Source organism: Schistocerca serialis, chromosome 12 (genome assembly GCF_023864345.2).
Source record: "Schistocerca serialis cubense isolate TAMUIC-IGC-003099 chromosome 12, iqSchSeri2.2, whole genome shotgun sequence".
In the NCBI taxonomy this organism is placed as follows: domain Eukaryota; kingdom Metazoa; phylum Arthropoda; class Insecta; order Orthoptera; family Acrididae; genus Schistocerca; species Schistocerca serialis.
In genome coordinates, this window is record NC_064649.1 from 60,400,850 (window position 1) to 60,420,364 (window position 19,515).

At 46.6% G+C, this 19,515-nt stretch overlaps 1 non-coding gene across 1 annotated transcript; it reads left to right on the plus strand.

Moving 5' to 3' along the window:
• Positions 1-722: 722 nt before the first annotated feature.
• Trnas-cga (transfer RNA serine (anticodon CGA)) lies at positions 723-797 on the plus strand. The gene has a single exon. It is a non-coding gene; the product is annotated as a tRNA-Ser (tRNA).
• Positions 798-19,515: the final 18,718 nt, after the last annotated feature.

The following is a 19,515-nucleotide window of genomic DNA, read 5'->3' on the forward strand; positions in this document are numbered from 1 at the left end:
ACACGTCAACAAGTGAACTGCGACAGGTCAGGTGTGTGAGACTACGAATCACGATGACTGTTCACGGAACCTGGTTGCCATAGTTGGAATTGGACGGTGGCGCCTTGACGCATGGAAATCATGCACCCCATACTCTTTACATTAATGCTACCAAGTATGGTACTCGTACGGTAATTAGTTTCCATGCTATAACGTGATAAACAGGGAAGATTTATTATAACCACTCGGTATATAAAGTAGCACATCATACCATCTATTCGGTGGATCCAGTTTCCAGAATATCACAGTCGCACACAGAAAGCTGGACGTCACACGGCATGAGGTCAGACTGACATAACACCAAATGAGGCTGGTCCCGCAACACGAGACAGTTGAAGGAATGCGTTTGTGTCAATCGGCGAGCAGCTACGGTACTTTTTTATGGTGTTCTCCATTACAAAATGGCGCAGAGGCAGCATTCGGATGACTTTATACGCGGCAGGAACATCGGGAAGCTGGAAGAAGGACGATACGTGACTTCTCTACACAGAAGCCGGTGAACTACCACTGTCATACCGGCGCGACATCCTACTCAGTAGGTATGTGTGTCGGGTTTCTGTAGTCCTTTTCCAGACTGCCCAGCGTACGACCCCCGACATCTGTATTGAGTGAAACTTCCTGGCAAATTAAAGCTGTGTGCCGGGCCGAGACTCGAACTCGGGACGGGGACGGGGCGTGAGTCGTGCTTGGGTAGCTCAGTTGGTAGAGCACTTGCCCGCGAAAGGCAAAGGTCCCGAGTTCGAGTCTCGGCCCGGCACACAGTTTTAATCTGCCAGGAAGTTTCATATCAGCGCTCACTCCGCTGCAGAGTGAAAATCTCATTCTCGATCTGTATTGAGTGGTGGCCGCCCAACTACACAACGTCTGCACGTGTTTCCACCTTGGTTTCGCTACGTGTTGAAGACACTCACCATAGTACTCCTACGACACACGACTAGTTGTGCAGCTTCCGATATTTTCGTCCCGCTTTCCGGGCCATCACAATCTGCACTCGGTCAGACTCACATAGATCGCGCGCCTTCCTCATTCTACAGGCGGGCAGCACGTTCACTGATACTACATCCGTCGTCGTTGTACCTGACTAGTAATTTCTCGCCAGGTGATGCTGCTATCGCCTGGACGGGTTTTCAAGGATAATAGGTTGGTGGTCATAATGTTCCGGCTGATCATTGTAAATATTACCGAACACTGAACCTAAGGTTTGTGCTGGAAGATAGGCCAAAGATAATCAGACCTACTTTTATAGCATTTGAAGTTAAAGAAAAATTTTGAAAATGGAATACACCCTTCAAAATACTGACAGTAGTATGGATAAAATAAAGAGAGCGAAAGACTGTCTGTAATTAGTACAGATATCAGACTCTACCTTTAATTGTTTAGGAACACTAAATCGAAGCATTAGTTGAAGAAAGAGTGGGATAGCGTTGTGACGTTTTACCAATGTGCACAATGAGGATGCTTGCAATTAATAAGATATTTCGAGCTATTATGCTGTAGTAGAATGTATTTCATGCACAAGCGCCTGTAGAGTGGAAGGTTTTCCTGGCCTTCATTAAGAATGTTTCTGATCGCATAGGAAAAATATTGAAAAAAAAAAACGGAACATCGTGGTAATTTACAAACGATCCCGGAAGATACAAGATCACCTAAAATTGTCCAAGGATGCTCACAGACCGCTCGAAAAAGCAGCAATTTATAGGATTCCGACTAGACGAACAAAAGGAGATCTGTAGAAGGGGAGAGAGGGACAGATTAGCTGTTCCAGAACATGCTCTGCAGTCAGGAGACCACCACATTCGTTTCGATAGGACTGAAGTCATGGCAGCCACGAGCGGATACCATAAAAGCCTATATAGAGATGCCATAGAGGTTTTTAAACACCCCAGGAATTTCACCAGGAAGGAGGAAGGCGTGAAACTGAATGACATGTATATCCCGGTGCTGAACGATATATGTATAAGTGTTAGTCTCCCACGACGGGATGATAGCAACAGCGGATGACGGCATCCGGCAAAGACCCAATGACCAATAGCGCTCGGGTACTCGAAGTATGTGATGTCATGCCACTGCGTGCTTAATTTCAGCATTGCATAATAGCTCTCAATATTTTATTACTTGGACATTTCCGGCCACGAAAGTTTACGTTTTACAGTGACGATGCTGTGAAGGAAACCGACGATAAATGTCGAAAGACAACTAAAGTTCAGTGAGATGAAATAAAATTCTGAAGTTTGCCAATGATATAATTCTCTGAGAGACGACAATGGAGTTGGAAGAGCAATTGAACGGAGTGGATATGTCTTGAAAAGTAGAACAAGGATGATGAAATTTGTAGTGGAATTAAACAGGTGAAGCTAAGGGAATTAGATAAGGAACTGAGACATCAAAAGTAGTAAACCAGTTTTGTTATTTTGACTGCAGAGTAATCAACGATGAGCAATGTGGAAAGGATATAAAATGCAAACTGGTAAGAACAGCATTCCTGAAATAGAGAAATTTGTTCACATCAAATATAAATTTAAATGTTGGGAAGTCTTATTGGAACGAATTCTTCTATTTTTTCATACGGTTGGTTCAGAAAAAATGGTAACTATTCATCAGTTATTGTTCCAACCGTTCCAAGGTATATGATAGTTATTCCTTTTGTATTTATGGAAACTCTTACAATAATCTCTTCGGAAGGCGATATTTAGTACCACTTCTTTGTACGTGGCCTCCTTCCGTCTGCTCTTACATATACTCTTTGCAAATGACCGTGCTGTGTGTGACAGAATGTACTTCGTATCTGTATTAAATATATTTTATGTAGTCCAGTCGCGTACTGAGACAAGGAAGTAGTGTATCTATTGTCGTCCAGTTCGATCCACAATTTCCATTATTACTGTCGTGAGCCCTAAGCGTTATAATAAAGCAGAAGAGGCAGGCGGAATTGTCGCTCTAGGTTTGTCAGACACAAGTTCCCCAAATTTTACTAAAATCGCATTCCTGTAACAAAGTTGCGCTTATGGCAAAAATTGCTATTTAGGTTGCCCTGGTACTTCCGTCACACTTTCCTGTACCGAGCTGTTACTTCCCTAGCAGCGCGTCTCTGAGTGCATGTGATGTCTGTTTTGTCACTTCCACTTTGTAGGGATCCCAAACACTGGGGCAGTATTCTAGAACTGGTCGCTCTAGTTACATATACGCATTTTCCTTCAGAGAGACAGCGCAATCTCCCAGAACTCTTCCAGAGTATAGGTTTTACTGGAGACAGCCCAGTGCTACAAATATATGTTAACACGGCGAGAAATGCGTGCTTGAACGTAAAGACAGGTGCTAGCCAAGCGTGCAGGTTGCACTGTTGAGTTTCAGTACAAATGGCACCTATGCAGTGTCTTCAATATGTTGCAAGTTTCAATCGTGGTCAGAATAGCTTTCTGTGTAGTCGTGAGAGATTCATATAAGAAATCTGTGAATTCGTGCGCGGACGCGTCGTTGGCGATCTTAAGGTGGGTACTTCCGTCACCAAGTTTTCGGTGTTTCAACAGGCACCTTATCGACTGTTTATGCCGTATACAAGAACAGTGGATAAACTTTATCCCAAAAGTGACAACGCGGACGAACGTGTGTAGTGAGTGATGGTGACAGACGGTCATTGAAGAGGATTGTGGCAGAAATAACAGGACAACAGCTGCAAAACTCAGTGCAGACGTGATTGCCGCACTCACGATCCACGTCATGACGGAAACGACACGAAGAGAGCTCCATAAGCAGAGAAATGCAAGGCGATCAGGAATTCTAAAACCAGTTACCAGTTACGCAGATGCTCGTAACAGAAAGACGTGAGGGGCTGAACCCATAAAACGTGGACTATGGTCTATTGGAGCGAAGTCGTTTTTTCGGGTGATCCTTGATGCATACTGTTTCTGACTTTCGGCCGAGATTGCGTCCCAAAAGCAAAACGTGGCGAGGGTTTGCTGGTTATATGGGCAGCCATATCAATGGTATTTATGGTAATCTGCAAGGTGGCACTGCTGCAAGTTCGCATTATTCGACCATTTTGGTTGATCACGTCCATCTGGTGGTACGATGTTTGTTCCCCGAAGGTAATGCTGTACTCCAACACGACACGGTCGCTATTCGCACAGCTCGCTCCATCCAGCACGAGAATGAACTGTCGCGTCTGCCCTGGTTACCAGAGTCACCAGACAGCCTTTATAGTCGACTTTGGAGAGAAGGGTGCGTGGTCCCTGTCCACCATCGTCGTTAGCTGAACTTAGCACTATTTTGCAGATAGAGTGGTGTCAGATTCCCTTGGAAACCACACAGGTGCTGTAATTATCCATTTCCACACGACTGAAAGCTGTTTTGAATGCCTGCGGTTTTCAAAAAAATGGTTCAAATGGCTCTGAGCACCATGGGACTTAACTTCCGAGGTCATCAGTCCCCTAAAACTTAGAACTACTTAAACGTAACTAACCTAAGGACATCACACACATCCAGGCCCAAGGCAGGATTCGAACCTGCGAACGTAGTGATCGCGCAGTTCCAGACCGAAGCGCCTAGAACCGCTCGACCACTACGGCCGTCGCCTGCGGTTTCCCTTCACCGTTTTAGGAATGATAATGTGTCGTGTTTTTAGTGTTTCCCTTTGTTTTTAACCCGTTGTAACTCCGCACACGTGTAATCGTCAGAACGGCGCTTCAGTAACTTTTAAGTAGTTTCATAGAACTCGTAATGAAAATTGCGGGTTTCTCTTTTACTCCGTATCCCTGCACCATCCAAAATTGTGCTCAGCAGATACTGGCCTCGTCCTAGACTGGACGTGAAGTCCTAATCGCCCTTCTCTCCTTCCCAACAAATCTAAGTCTTCCAGTCCCCTGCTGTTTTACTTAATCGTTCCGTTTCTTTATGTGAACTTTAAGTATTGACATGATATGTTGTACCACATTTACTCTCGGCTAGTCGTGTAATCAGATACTTTTCTGTGTCATCAGTGATCTACCAGTCAGTATGATTACACTGACAACTGCTTTCTCGCAGTTCATTTAATGTGGTCATTCCAGATTAGGTCGCTCGTATTTCACTGCTGCTACCGTTTCCTGTGAGTTTTATCGTGCTAATGGTTTACGCGCTTCAGCTCACTGCAGTTACGTTTTCTTGTGACTTTTATTATACTAATGGTGTACGCGATTCAGGTTAAACCATCACTAGGAACACAAAATTAAAATCAGTATGCTACAAATCACAGGTTTATTAAAAGAAGATTCGTACAACGCATCGTAGGATAAAATCTTCTCTGGTGATCAGCCGAGTAGTGGCCTCGTCTCGTCGCAACGCTTCAGTAAGTTTTCATACTCACCATCATCAGGAGGCGAAGTTAACAAAATAGGTACGAAATTAATTTAAACGTTGCGACAAGATGATGCCGCCACTCGGATGATCGCTCTAGAAGATTTTAACGTTGGAATACACCGACAAGGCCTGTAATAAGATGCAGAGTACCTGTAATTAAACTCATATTTGCAGCCTTACAACTGGTGGGTGGTATGGAATGGTGGGAATCTTAAAAGACCCATCGCTTAGGCATTCTTTTGACATATTTCTGACGATGGCTTGAGCCGAAACGGTATAGTTCACAAAATAAAAATAACTATCATTGGTAAAAATTACACTAAGTAGTGACAGTCATCGCAGACTCTTACAATATTCACTTGTAAATAAAAGCCTTTGTCGACCTGCAATGTACACTCCTGGAAATTGAAATAAGAACACCGTGAATTCATTGTCCCAGGAAGGGGAAACTTTATTTACACATTCCTGGGGTCAGATACATCACATGATCACACTGACAGAACCACAGGCACATAGACACAGGCAACAGAGCATGCACAATGTCGGCACTAGTACAGTGTATATCCACCTTTCGCAGCAATGCAGGCTGCTATTCTCCCATGGAGACGATCGTAGAGATGCTGGATGTAGTCCTGTGGAACGGCTTGCCATGCCATTTCCACCTGGCGCCTCAGTTGGACCAGCGTTCGTGCTGGACGTGCAGACCGCGTGAGACGACGCTTCATCCAGTCCCAAACATGCTCAATGGGGGACAGATCCGGAGATCTTGCTGGCCAGGGTAGTTGACTTACACCTTCTAGAGCACGTTGGGTGGCACGGGATACATGCGGACGTGCATTGTCCTGTTGGAACAGCAAGTTCCCTTGCCCGTCTAGGAATGGTAGAACGATGGGTTCGATGACGGTTTGGATGTACCGTGCACTATTCAATGTCCCCTCGACGATCACCAGTGGTGTACGGCCAGTGTAGGAGATCGCTCCCCACACCATGATGCCGGGTGTTGGCCCTGTGTGCCTCGGTCGTATGCAGTCCTGATTGTGGCGCTCACCTGCACGGCGCCAAACACGCATACGACCATCATTGGCACCAAGGCAGAAGCGACTCTCATCGCTGAAGACGACACGTGCGGTCCCCTACGGCACTGCGTAGGATCCTACGGTCTTGGCGTGCATCCGTGCGTCGCTGCGGTCCGGTCCCAGGTCGACGGGCACGTGCACCTTCCGCCGACCACTGGCGACAACATCGATGTACTGTGGAGACCTCACGCCCCACGTGTTGAGCAATTCGGCGGTACGTCCACCCGGCCTCCCGCATGCCCACTATACGCCCTCGCTCAAAGTCCGTCAACTGGACATACGGTTCATGTCCACGCTGTCGCGGCATGCTACCAGTGTTAAAGACTGCGATGGAGCTCCGTATGCCACGGCAAACTGGCTGACACTGACGGCGGCGGTGCACAAATGCTGCGCAGCTAGCGCAATTCGACGGCCAACACCGCGGTTCCTGGTGTGTCCGCTGTGCCGTGCGTGTGATCATTGCTTGTACAGCCCTCTCGCAGTGTCCGGAGCAAGTATGGGGGGTCTGACACACCGGTGTCAATGTGTTCTTTTTTCCATTTCCAGGAGTGTATTTTATTGTTTCACTTTTATTTATTGGCTTTCGGGATGTGTCCATTCATCCATCTCCTTAGTAGAATGTAAACGATGACGATACGAACGTAAGGACAACACAACACTAAGAGTCGCCGAACGGAGAAAATCTCCGGCCTGGCTGGGAATCGAGCTCGGACCCTTCAGCTGGCAGTCTGCCTTGCTGACCATACAACTACACAGGCGGACTTTCATTTCGATACGCGACATTTGTAGATTATAAAAACAGTTCACGTCTCGTTTGTTGCGTAAATAAGTGCCCAGATGAGAGGAAACGCAGATGTCACCAAAAACTCGAATAACTGTAAGTGATCACTTATTTACGCAAAAAACAAGACGTGGAATGTTTTATAATCTACAAATATCGCATATCAAAATAAAACTATAATTCTAGATTCCACTGAAGATGCCTTAAAGTAAGAGGCGAAAGGCGTCTGGAAGAAATGAAATACACTGCATCCACAAAAAGGTGGTTTTTATTAACAAAACGAGTATTTCTGTGCTTGCACTACGGATGATGGCCACAAATACAGACATGTGACTCGTGGAACGCCGTTCTCATTCTCGACAAAATATGACATTTGTCCTTGCGGTTGGCTATATGCAGAGGTAGGGCTATTAATTGGGAGAGCAGGTGTGTGTGTGTGTGTGTGTGTGTGTGTGTGTGTGTGTGTGTGTGTGTGTGTGTTTTGGCCCATGCATCTACAAGCATCCCACAGCCAATTTCATCACCTCCACCTGGAACACTCTAAGCAATGGCTCGTGGGCCTAAGAGCTATTTGCTCTCCTACTGCCCTTTGCTGGGAAAAAGAGGTGCTACCTTTTGAACAATTCTGCCATGACTCAGGTCCTTCCTAAGGTCGTTTAATTTTTATTTCCACTATCCAGAAGTTCTGCAGATGGTTTCTCTAAGGCCGTTTAGATCGAGTCGCGTCCACCGAGCAGACGCGCGTTGTGAAAACGACTTTGAGAGGAAAAAACCGCGCCGAAGATGGTACAGCGCCCCTCCACCGGGTCAGCACACTCCCTGGTGGTCGCAGAGCGCCCGGGCTCAATATCCCCCTCTGTGACGCCGTGGGTGAGAAAGTACACACCAGCGAAACGACCAATCTCCTCTCCTGTCGCCCGAAGAATGGGAAAAAAATATCTGCCGATCGGTCTTCATACAAGCCGACAAACACTTGGCGGCATGTCCAATTTCCCGTGCCGACACGCGAGAAGAGCAGTCTGTCCGAGATTGGAGTCTCGGGCGGCCAGAGCGGTGCAGGGGTTTCGAGATGATGTGGTGGTCGCGGGTGACACGCTCGGCCTTCATCTCGCGGTGGCCGATGGCGTGTACTCGCCGTCTTTCGGTGTCGGGCGTTCGACGCGGGGGCGGCCCACCGTCGCCGGCGTTTGTGCGCGGGCTGGAGGCAAGTGGAAGTGGCGACCTCGCTGATTGGATGGCCGTCTGTGGGACCACGGGACACGGCGCGCCCTGCCGTCCCGCGAGATTACACGACGCGCGTGCCTTTGTGTGTTTGCTGGTCAACCTTTGCCGGCGCGGCTCCGGATTGGGGCCTTCTCTTAACGAAACAAAAGACAGCTCTCTGGTCGGAAACTAAGGATGTTAGCAGGAAAGAGTTTTGTACTATCAGCCATCATTTGACTGGGAACCATGAGGTGTGTGAGAAAATTAATGAGACTAGTTTTCTTATCTACCAGTGTTTTTAATTTATTTTCAAAAAACAATACTGCTGCTTTCAGAGACACTGAAGCGCCAAAGAAGCTCGTATAGGCATCCGTATTCAAGTTCAGTGATATTTAATTAGCCAACGCCTATATAACACAAAAAGTGTATGGACCAGTTGCTAGATCGGTCACTGCAGCTACAGTGGCAGGTATCAAGATTTAGTCTGAACGTGGTGTTATAGTTACCGCACGAGCGATGGGACACAGCATCTCCGGGATAGCGGTTAACTGGGGATTTTCCGTACCACCATTTTACGAGTGTACCGTGAATATCAGGAATCGGGTAAAACATCAAATCTCCGTCATGGCTGCGGCCGGAAAAAGATCTTGCAAGAACAGGACTAATCACAACTGAAGACAATCGCTCAACGTGACAGAAGTGCAACCCTGCCGCAAATTGCTGCAGATTTCAATGCTGGGCCATCAACAAGCGTCGTAGGGCGAACCATTGAACGAAACATCATCGATATTGCCTTTCGGAGCCGAAGACCCACTCGTCTACCCTTGATGACAGCACGACAAGAAGTTTTACGCCTCACCTGGGCCCGTCAACACAGACATTGGGCTGTTGATGACTACAAACATATTGCGTTGTCAGACGAGTCTCGTTTCAAATTGTATCTAGCGGGTGGACGTGTGTGGAGACAACCTCATGAATCGGAGGAACCCGAATGTTACCAGGGGACCGTTCAAGCAGGTGGAGGCTCTACAGTGATGTGAGGCGTGTGCAGTTGGAGTGATCCGGGATCCCTGATACGTCTAGATACGACTCTGACAGGTGACACGTATGTAAGCATCCTGTCTCATCACCTGCATCCATTCTTGTCCATTGTTCATTCCGACCGACTTGGGACAATTCCAGCAGGACAGTGCGACACTCCACGAGTCCAGAATTGCTACAGGGTGGCTCCACGAATTCTCTTCTGAGTTTAAATACTTTCGCTGCCCACGAGATTCCTCAGACATGAAAGTTATTAAGCGTATCTAGGATGTCCTGCAACGTGCTGTTCAGGAGAGATCTTCACCCCCTCGTACTCCTGCAGATTTATGGAGAGCAGAGCACGATTCATGGTGTCAATTTCCCCTAGCATTACTTCAGACATAGTCGAGTCCGTGTTGTGTGCTCGTGGGTGTCATACACGATACTGGGCAGGTGTTTCAATTTCCTTGGCTTTTCAGTGTATAAGCTTGGGCAAACGATGAATTAAATCAAATATAAGCAGGCTGGCGTAATCGAAATCCCCGATTCCATTTCTGGTATAAAGCAATGAATCACTCAGTTACTACGCACTGTTAACTCTCTTTTCTCAAAAATTGATATGGAGTTTGTGTTTCGTTTTCAGTGGACGTTCTTCGGTATCTGCGTCGCATCCACGCCAATTTCACATGAATTCAATTCCTCGGTAACCGATGATAGGTTCTTTGGCAGCCAGCAGCACAAAACATTTTGAAACTTTCTGGCAGATTAGGGGTTAGGTTAGTGTTGTTTAACGTCCCGTCAACAACTAGGTCATTAGAGACGGAGCACAAGCCCGGATTAGGGAAGGATGGGGAGGGAAATCGGCCGGTCCCTTTCAAAGGAACCATCCCGGCATTTGCCTGAAACGATTTAGGGAAATCACGGAAAACCTAAATCAGGATGGCTGGAGACGGGATTGAACCGTCGTCCTCCCGAATGCGAGTCCAGTGTGCTAACCACTGCGCCACCTCGCTCGGAGGCAGATTAAAGATGTGCGCCGGGCCGGAATTCGGAACACGGACTTCTGCCTTTTGCGGTTGGGTGGTCGATTCGGGGGAAGGGACCAAACAGCAAGGTCATCGGTCCCCTCGGATTAGGAAAGGATTAAGAACGATGTCGGCCTTGCCCTTTCAAAGGAACCATCACGGCATATGCGTGAACCGATATTGTTGATACACTATGTCATCAAAAGTATGCGGACACCTGGCTGAAAGTCATTTACAAGTTCGTGGCGCCCTCCATGGGTAATGCTGGAATTCTGTATGGTGTTTTCCCACCCTTAGCCTTGATGACACCTTCCGCTCTCGCAGGCATACATTCAATCAGGTGCTGGAAGGTTTCTTGGGGAATAGCAGCCCATTCTTCACGGAGTGCTGTACTGAGGAAAGGTATCAATGTCGGTCGATGAGGCCTGGCACGAAGTCGGCGTTCCAATGCATCCCAAAGGTGTTGTATAGGATTCGGGTCAGGACTCTGTGTAGGACAGTCCATTACAGGGTGCTCGATCGTGTTGAAACATGCAGTCGTCCTCTCCGAATTCCTTTTCAACAGTGGGAAGCAAGAAGGTGCTTTAAACATGAATATAGGCCTATCCTGTGATAGTGCTATGAAAAACAACAAGGGGTGCTATCCCCCCTCCATGAAAAACAAGACCACAACATAACACCCCTGCCTCCCAAATTTACTATTGGCACTGCACACGCTAGCAGGTAACGTTCGCCGGGCATTCGCCATACTCGCACCCTGCCATCGGATCGCCACATTATCTACCGTGCCGGCCGCGGTCGTCTCGCGGTTCTAGGCGCGCGGTCCGGAACCGTGCGACTGCTACGGTCGCAGGTTCGAATCCTGCCTCGGGCATGGATGTGTGTGATGTCCTTAGGTTGGTTAGGTTTAAGTAGTTCTAAGTTCTAGGGAATTGATGACCTCAGAAGTTGAGTCCTATAGTGCTACATCTACATCTACATTTATACTCCCCAAGCCACCCAACGGTGTGTGGCGGAGGGCACTTTACGTGCCACGGTCATTACCTCCCTTTTCTGTTCCAGTCGCGTATGGTTCGCGGGAAGAACGACTGTCTGAAAGCCTCCGTACGCTCTCCAATCTCTCTAATTTTACATTCGTGATCTCCTCGGGAGGTATAAGTAGGGGGAAGCAATATATTCGAAACCTCACCCAGAAACGCACCCTCTCGAAACCTGTCGAGCAAGCTACACCGCGATGCAGAGCGCCTCTCTTGCAGAGTCTGCCACTTGAGTTTGCTAAACATCTCCGTAACGCTATCACGGTTACCAAATAACCCTGTGTCGAAACGCGCCGTTCTTCTTTGGATCTTCTCTATCTCCTCCGTCAACCCGATCTGGTACGGATCCCACGCTGATGAGCAATAGTCAAGTACAGGTCGCACGAGTGTTTTGTAAGCCACCTCCTTTGTTGATGGACTACATTTTCTTTTACTTTCGAATTCACTGAACGCTTCACGCATAGCCGTCCTTACGCTAACTTTGACATAGTTTAGCTTCTGTTTGTCTGAGAGGTTTTGGCTGCGTTTAAACTTGGACTGAAGCTCTCTCTGCTTTCGCAGTAGTTTCCTAACTTTGTTGTTGAACCACGGAGGGTTTTCCCGTCCCTCACAGTTTTACTCGGCACAGTTTTACTCGGCACGTACCTGTCTAAAACGCATTTCACGATTACCTTGAACTTTTTCCATAAACACTCAACATTGTCAGTGTCGGAACAGAAATTTTCGTTTTGATCTGTTAGGTAGTCTGAAATCTGCCTTCTATTACTCTTGCTAAACAGATAAACCTTCCTCCCTTTTTTTATATTCCTACTAACTTCCATATTCAGGGATGCTGCAACGGCCTTATGATCACTGATTCCCTGTTCTGTACATACAGAGTCGAAAAGTTCGGGTCTGTTTGTTATCAGTAGGTCCAAGATGTTATCTCAACGAGTCGGTTCTCTGTTTAATTGCTCGAGGTAATTTTCGGATAGTGCACTCAGTATAATGTCACTCGATGCTCTGTTCCTACCACCCGTCCTAAACATTTGAGTGTCCCAGTCTATGTCTGGTAAATTGAAATCTCCACCTAAGACTATAACATGCTGAGAAAATTTATGTGAAATGTATTCCAAATTTTCTCTCAGTTGTTCTGCCACTAATGCTGCTGAGTCGGGAGGTCGGTAAAAGGAGCCAACTATTAACCTAGCTCGGTTGTTGAGTGTAACCTCCACCCACAATAATTCACAGGAACTATCCACTCCTACTTCACTACAGGATAAACTACTACTAACAGCGACAAACACGCCACCACCGGTTGCATGAAATCTATCCTTTCTAAACACCGTCTGTGCCTTTGTAAAAATTTCAGCAGAATTTATCTTTGGCTTCAGCCAGCTTTCTGTACCGATAACGATTTCAGCTTCGGTGCTTTCTATCAGCGCTTGAAGTTCCGGTACTTTACCAATGCAGCTTCGACAGTTTACAATTACAATACCGTTTTCTGCTTGGTCCCCGCATGTCCTGACTTTGCCCCGCCCCGCTCAGAGCCATTTGAACGATAATTTTTGTGACTTTAGTGTATGGGGAGTACATACCTGAAATTATGGAGTGTATTTGAAACATCGCGAGTATGTATTTCCTTCTGTCAAGATAAAAGGCTCCACAGAATTTGGAGGTGTAGGGACGACATGCGTGCTAGACACTGCCGCGCCTGCAGTTTCCGCGACTCCAGAACACGCCGGCAGCTATCGAGTCGCTTCTCGGGCAGCGCATGGCCTCTCGTTTTTGCGGGCATTCCGCCGGCAGGTCTCGTTTTGCCGACTGTGGCCTCGGCACGTGACGATGTCAGAGCGGACGCCACGCGCGGACGAATCGAATAAATAACGCCGTCATGACGAATTCATACGGCCGCGCCACGCCACGATGCCGTGACGCTGACGAGTCCGCTGCTCTTACCACCGTGCGCCCTACTGCCTTATTCATACGGCCAATACCAGGCTTCAAAGGGGCGTGCGGCGTGCGCTCACACACACACACACACACACACACACACACACACACACACACACACACACACACACTTGGGGTGAACCTTGACTACAGTGCAAGATTTCGGAATTCGTTCAGTAATAATTTCTGGAGGGTATGTAAGTTTCCAGTAGTGTAGCACTCGATGCCAATGTTTATTAAAGCTGTCGATACCAACTTACTCTGAATAACGCAGTACGATTACACGACAGAATTCTGAAATTCTTTGAGCGATCTATTTTGAGTATTTTGGTCAAAAGCACCATCGTTCGATCGGTGTGATTTCGGCAGCACTTGACATGTTTCTCGGGCTGGAGATTGGTTGGTTGGTAGATTAACTGTCTACTACTGTAGTGCTCGATACTATAGTTTATTGAAGCTGCCGATACCGACTCACTCTCAATTATGCAATATTACCTGACAGAATTTAGAAATTAGTTCAGCTATATAATTTGAGTATTTTGGTCTAAAGGACTCTCGTTCGAACGGTGTGATTTTAGTAGCATTTGATACGTTTCTTGGGGTGAGGGGTGGTTGGCAAGTAGATAACCTGCCCACTACTGTAGTAAACGATACCGATGTTTAATAGACCTTTTGTTACCAACTTACTATGAATTACAGAGCTTATGTGAAGTTTGGAAGGTAGGAGACGAGGTACTGGCGGAATTAAAGCTGTGAGGATGGAGCGTGAGTCGTGCTCGGGTAGCTCATTTAGTTGAGCACTTGCCCGCGAAAGGCAAAGTTCCCGAGTTCGAGTCTCGGTCAGGCACACAGTTTTAATCCGCCAGGAAGTTTCTTACTATGAGTCATTCGATACATGTAATTACTTGACGGTGTTTCGGAATTTCTTCAGTGATATATTCTGAGTATTTTTTTGTAACAGACCGTCTGTCGTCCACAGTCATTTAAGCGGAACTTGAAATGCATCTGTGGAGGGGGAAAGATAGATTTCTATTACTGTTGCAAGCGATACCAGTGATCACAAAAGTTCTAGATACTATCTTATTCTGAGTTACGCAGTACACGTGATCACATCAAGTAATTATTTCATTCAGCATGTGTTGTAACTAATAAAAGCATTTATCTTCAACTACATTGAAATTCAACATATATAATTAATATATATGATTATTGATAAAGTGACGTCATCACATTATTTATTTCAAACTAAAAGTAGTAATTGAAAACAAAATGCGGAACTAATAATCAGAATGTCGCTTCATATTTTCTTTGTAGTGTCTATTAAATACGTACTGTTTAATCAGTGTGTTCCAGAAAATGTCGAAATTTTACTAAAGACATTTCACGACAAACTTTGTTATCCAGTATTTTGCTATCATTCTCCTGATTTTAGTAATGGGTTAGTGTTACTAAAAACATTTTATTTAAAAAAAGGATAAAATGACGATACGTACACAGCATTACTGAAGTGCTGATTATATGCATAGCATTGACATACCTCAATTGAAAAATCCTTTTCTCCATTTTTGAAAGAGCAGTTTTACTTTTCAGAAAATAATTTCCTGGCAAAGTTATTAATTATCGTTCTAGAATATTGTTTTGTAAAACTGAGTGAGATTTGAATATGCAGCACTATATTCTTGGAAATCTGCTTCTCAGTTTGTAAAAACGTACCCTTTCGTCAGAATTAATGTGATAATCATGAAGTTATTGGAACTAAAATAATTCCGTTTCAGGAAAATTTTCTCGTGGAACGAGAGGCTCTTAATTCGCGTGTTTTGCCCCAGATCAGCGAGTCTGTGTTTTTTTTCTGATCTGCAAAGATTAGTCCGTGATTAACTCACAACTTCAAAGATTCTGTGCAAGAGATCTAAAGATATTTGTCATTTGTTTGACTAGTCTACAGGATTTTTGTCGCGAATAGCTGATATGATGGTAATAAATGACGGAAAAGGCGAAGAAATGCGTTTCAGACATCACAGAACAAACGCGATTTAGACAACGAGGGGGACGTAAGAGAGAAAGATAAGTAAAACATCATTTGTTTCTAAATATTTGCTCCCAATGAAAATTAAGTAGCGCAAGTGTAGTGAATACTTGGATCTAAAATGCACTTACTTTGTTCGATGTTTAGTTTTCTTCATACTGCCTGGGTTGGGATATTACGCACTGTTACGAAACTATCAAACAATCTCGGTTGAAGAGTAAATCTTCTACACGAAGTAGCCACAAACAGCTGGGGAGCAGATGTAAGTACTCTACGGAATGCTCAATTTGACTTCTGTTCTGAGCTGCTGCAAACTGAGTTAGAGCGAACCTACAACCAAAACAGATGTACGTTTGTATGAGACAATGAGAGCCATTACTACCACGTAAATATATTTGAATTTGCGAGTATGGACAACCATCAGCTGTAGAACGGAATGACACAATTTGTGCCAGGCCGGGAGTCGAACCCGGATTTCCCGCTTATCGCGAGGCGTCGTCTTACCATTTTTTCTTTTTTTTTGCTTTCACGGGTAAGTGCTCTAGCAACTTTTTTTCTTTTTTGAATAAAGGGATAGAGGTTTGTTTTGCTTTATTGCAAGAATAATTCCTCATCTCTTCTACCTCTTGTATAAGGAAACCGACCAGTAAATTAAAAACAAATGGATAGTGCGGGAATCTAACCCGGGCCGCCTACTAAGATATATTCTATGTTTGTTATTTTAATTTTTTATTTTTTTTATTTTTTGTGAGGAGCACAGTCAGCGGCAGGCGAGAGGAGGCGAGGCGGGCAGGAGTCGAATTCCGAGGCCTGGTCAAGATGTCTGCCCCGTCCTACCACAGAAGCGCACCATCACATATTTTTATTTTAAGATAATAAGAAACAAAATCAAGGGAGCCTTACTCCAAAAGTTATGACGATAATGTGAACTAAAAAGGGTCATCTTTGCTCGCTGGGATCACCTTATCGAAGCGGGCGGCAAGTAAGCGGCGGTGTTCATTACAATGGGAATCACCAGTCATCAACCGTCGGAGGGTTCGGGGCCGCTGCACACAGTCACAGTCTGTTACCATAAGGGAATCTTGGAAACATCATATTTGCAAGTCAGCTCCTTCTCACACCCTCCACACCCCAACTGGGTGTTGGGTCCATGAATGACGAACTCAGATAGTTATCAAAAAGGTTTCGGTACTGCTTTCTGTTTGTAAAGACCAGGAACTTGTCGATCATGCAGTGCCACATATCGAAGACTCTCTTTTCGTCGTCGCGGTACATATAGTGCATCGCTATTCCTTGTACCCAAACTGACCGCAGTCATCTGGGTCGTCGGGAAACAGACGGCGTCGGGATGAAAGAGGTCCAGCGGCACAGTTGAAACATAGGGGCGGCGTAGGAGGAAGGCCAGTATCTGACGGATCAGTTTTCCAGCACTCGTGTTCGTCCATATCTACCGTCGCGCAACGGCAGCACATGGGTCGTCAGTTAGGTGAATGGCATGTGGCCTTCGTCGGGTCGGAAACTTCTTGTTAGTGGCCACATACTACGTCGACCGCACTAGACAGGAAGGGTGCGTGGAAGGCTCTCCAAATGGTTCTGAGCACTATGCGACTTAACTTCTGAGGTCATCAGTCCCCTAGAACTTAGAACTACTTAAACTCAACTAACTTAAGGACATCACACACGTCCATGCCCGAGGCAGGATTCGAACCTGCGACCGTAGTGGTCGCGCGGTTCCAGACTGTAGCGCCTAGAACCCCTCGGCCACTCTGGCCGGCGATGGCTCTCCAAACCCGCGTCCAGTCGCCGTGGGGTGGCGTTGTACAACGTCATTAGCCGGATTCCAGCGTTGGATAACCCTATAATAAATGTTTCCTGTCGGATTCAGTGTCTCCGGTATATCCCCCAACATATAGCTGTGCTCCACGAAAAACGTCCTAATATCTGATAGCAAGGGCGCTAAATGTCCAGCGGGTACCGATGGGCACAGCGTGTCTGGGGGAAAGCCAGAGTTGCCGCATTGAGCGAAGGTACAGCGCCAACGCTCTGTGCTTGACGTGAATGAGTCTAACACCTCCTTTGTGGAAGGGTGAAGTAAGAGTAACAAAATGGATCTCAGAAACAGCACCAACACGTGTCTGAACACTGCCTGTGTCCTGGAAACTATCGTGTCTCTCATCTGTAATACGTGGGCGTAATGGTTAAGGCGAGAAGCCATGTACACACTGACGTATTGAGCGCGTTGCAAAAGGTCCAACGATCTAAATTGATCTAAATTTTATTGAGGGTAGCGTCTATGGGGAGTCGTCGTAAGACCTTACGATACGTAAAGGCCGCAGTACGTTGTATTTGCCGGTGGAGTGATATCCCTTAACATTTGAGCATTGGGATCTTTGTCAGGGGTACATCCAGTTCTGTAGGCATGCCTCGTCCCATATCCATATAGCGTGATTATCGGAGGCTGATCACAGTGCTTGCCACCACACCATACTGTTGGAGCCAGGAAAGCGCCGTTCGTATTTCTTCTAAGAACATCCCATCATCGGCGTATGCGCCACATCGAAAAGTCACATTGCGGAGGCTAAGACCCTCGAAGCGTCTCCGCAGTCCGTGAAGAGCTGGTTCGAGGGCAGTGGCGAATAACATGGCAGAATGAGGACAACCCCGTCTGACGGACCTGTTCATACGGACGGGACGGACAAATAGACGTTCACCATAATATTCATAACCACCCCATGGAGCAAACGAAGCACAACAGATGTCATGCGTGAGATACCGATGTGTTCCATAACTGCACGCAGAAAACCGTGTTCGAGGCAATCGAAAGCGTGGTTCAAATCGAGCGCAACAAGAGCGCCGTGGAGACGGCACGTTTGCATCAGCGCGACCATGTCTCTATACGTGCTTAAAGTCGTAAACACATTAGTGACGCCTCCGAGGCAGGCTTCATCAGAGTGAATGATCGCCATTACCGTACATCTGAGCCTATCACGGATGGTGCGTGTCAGCAGTTTGTAGTCGGTGTTCAGCATTGTCAGTGGTCGAAAATCAAGTGGGCGACAGCCTCCTCCTGGTTTGGGCACCGGAATCAATAGGCCCTCAGTGAATTCAGATGATACTTGAAAATTGGGGTTCAGGAGTTCTCTGTACATCCTGACCCGCATTGGTCCCATGAGATCAAAAACCCTTTTGTAAAATTCAAGACGAAGTCCGTCAGGACCTGGAGTTTTGTTGGGAGCTCTGCGCAATGTGACCTCTCGTAGTTCTTTCAAAGTCACCTACGACAAGAGCGTGGCATCATATTGCGGGTTCCGAGAGACGGTTAGGCCGGAAAGGACTTCCCTCTCCTACATCCGTGTTGTTCTCCCGCTCGTAGATAAATGCATATGACTGTGTGAACGCTCGAACGATGTTCATTTGCGTTTCAACTTATCGTCCATCCTCTGTCTAGACATACATAATGAGCCGCCTGTTGCGTCTTCTCCTATCTCGAATGATATGGTGGAGGGGAAAGTCGTTCTCCTCTAACATCATCAGCTGTTCTCGCTCGCACCCGCACATTAAGTTTCGAAGGTCTTCCATTTTTCGGCCATATGGCCGAGGACTGTGATGTAGGATCGAAGAGCAACGGTGACCAAATCCGTTGGAACTTCAAATGGTAGCCCAAACACGCGCACATTTTGTATTCCCAGTCCAGCACGTACCAGCGTTACCACACCGACGTTTCCTTCAGAGTGGCCGAACCAATACCCCTCCCCCGATCGTCTGAGAAGGTTGTCACAGGCCTCATTGTCGGTGAACTTAAGGTAGACAACGCTGGAGAGAATAGATAAGTGAATACCCAGCAGCACTGTCGGCTCAACATGTGTCACGTCCGCCCCCGGTAGCTGAGTGGTCAGCGTGACAGAATGTCAATCCTGATGGCCCGGTTCTACTAGCTGGGTCGGAGATTTTCTCCTTTCAAGGACCGGGTGTTGTGTTGTCCTAATCATCATCTTTTCATCCCCATCGACGCGCAAGTCACCGAAGTGGCGTCAAATGGAAA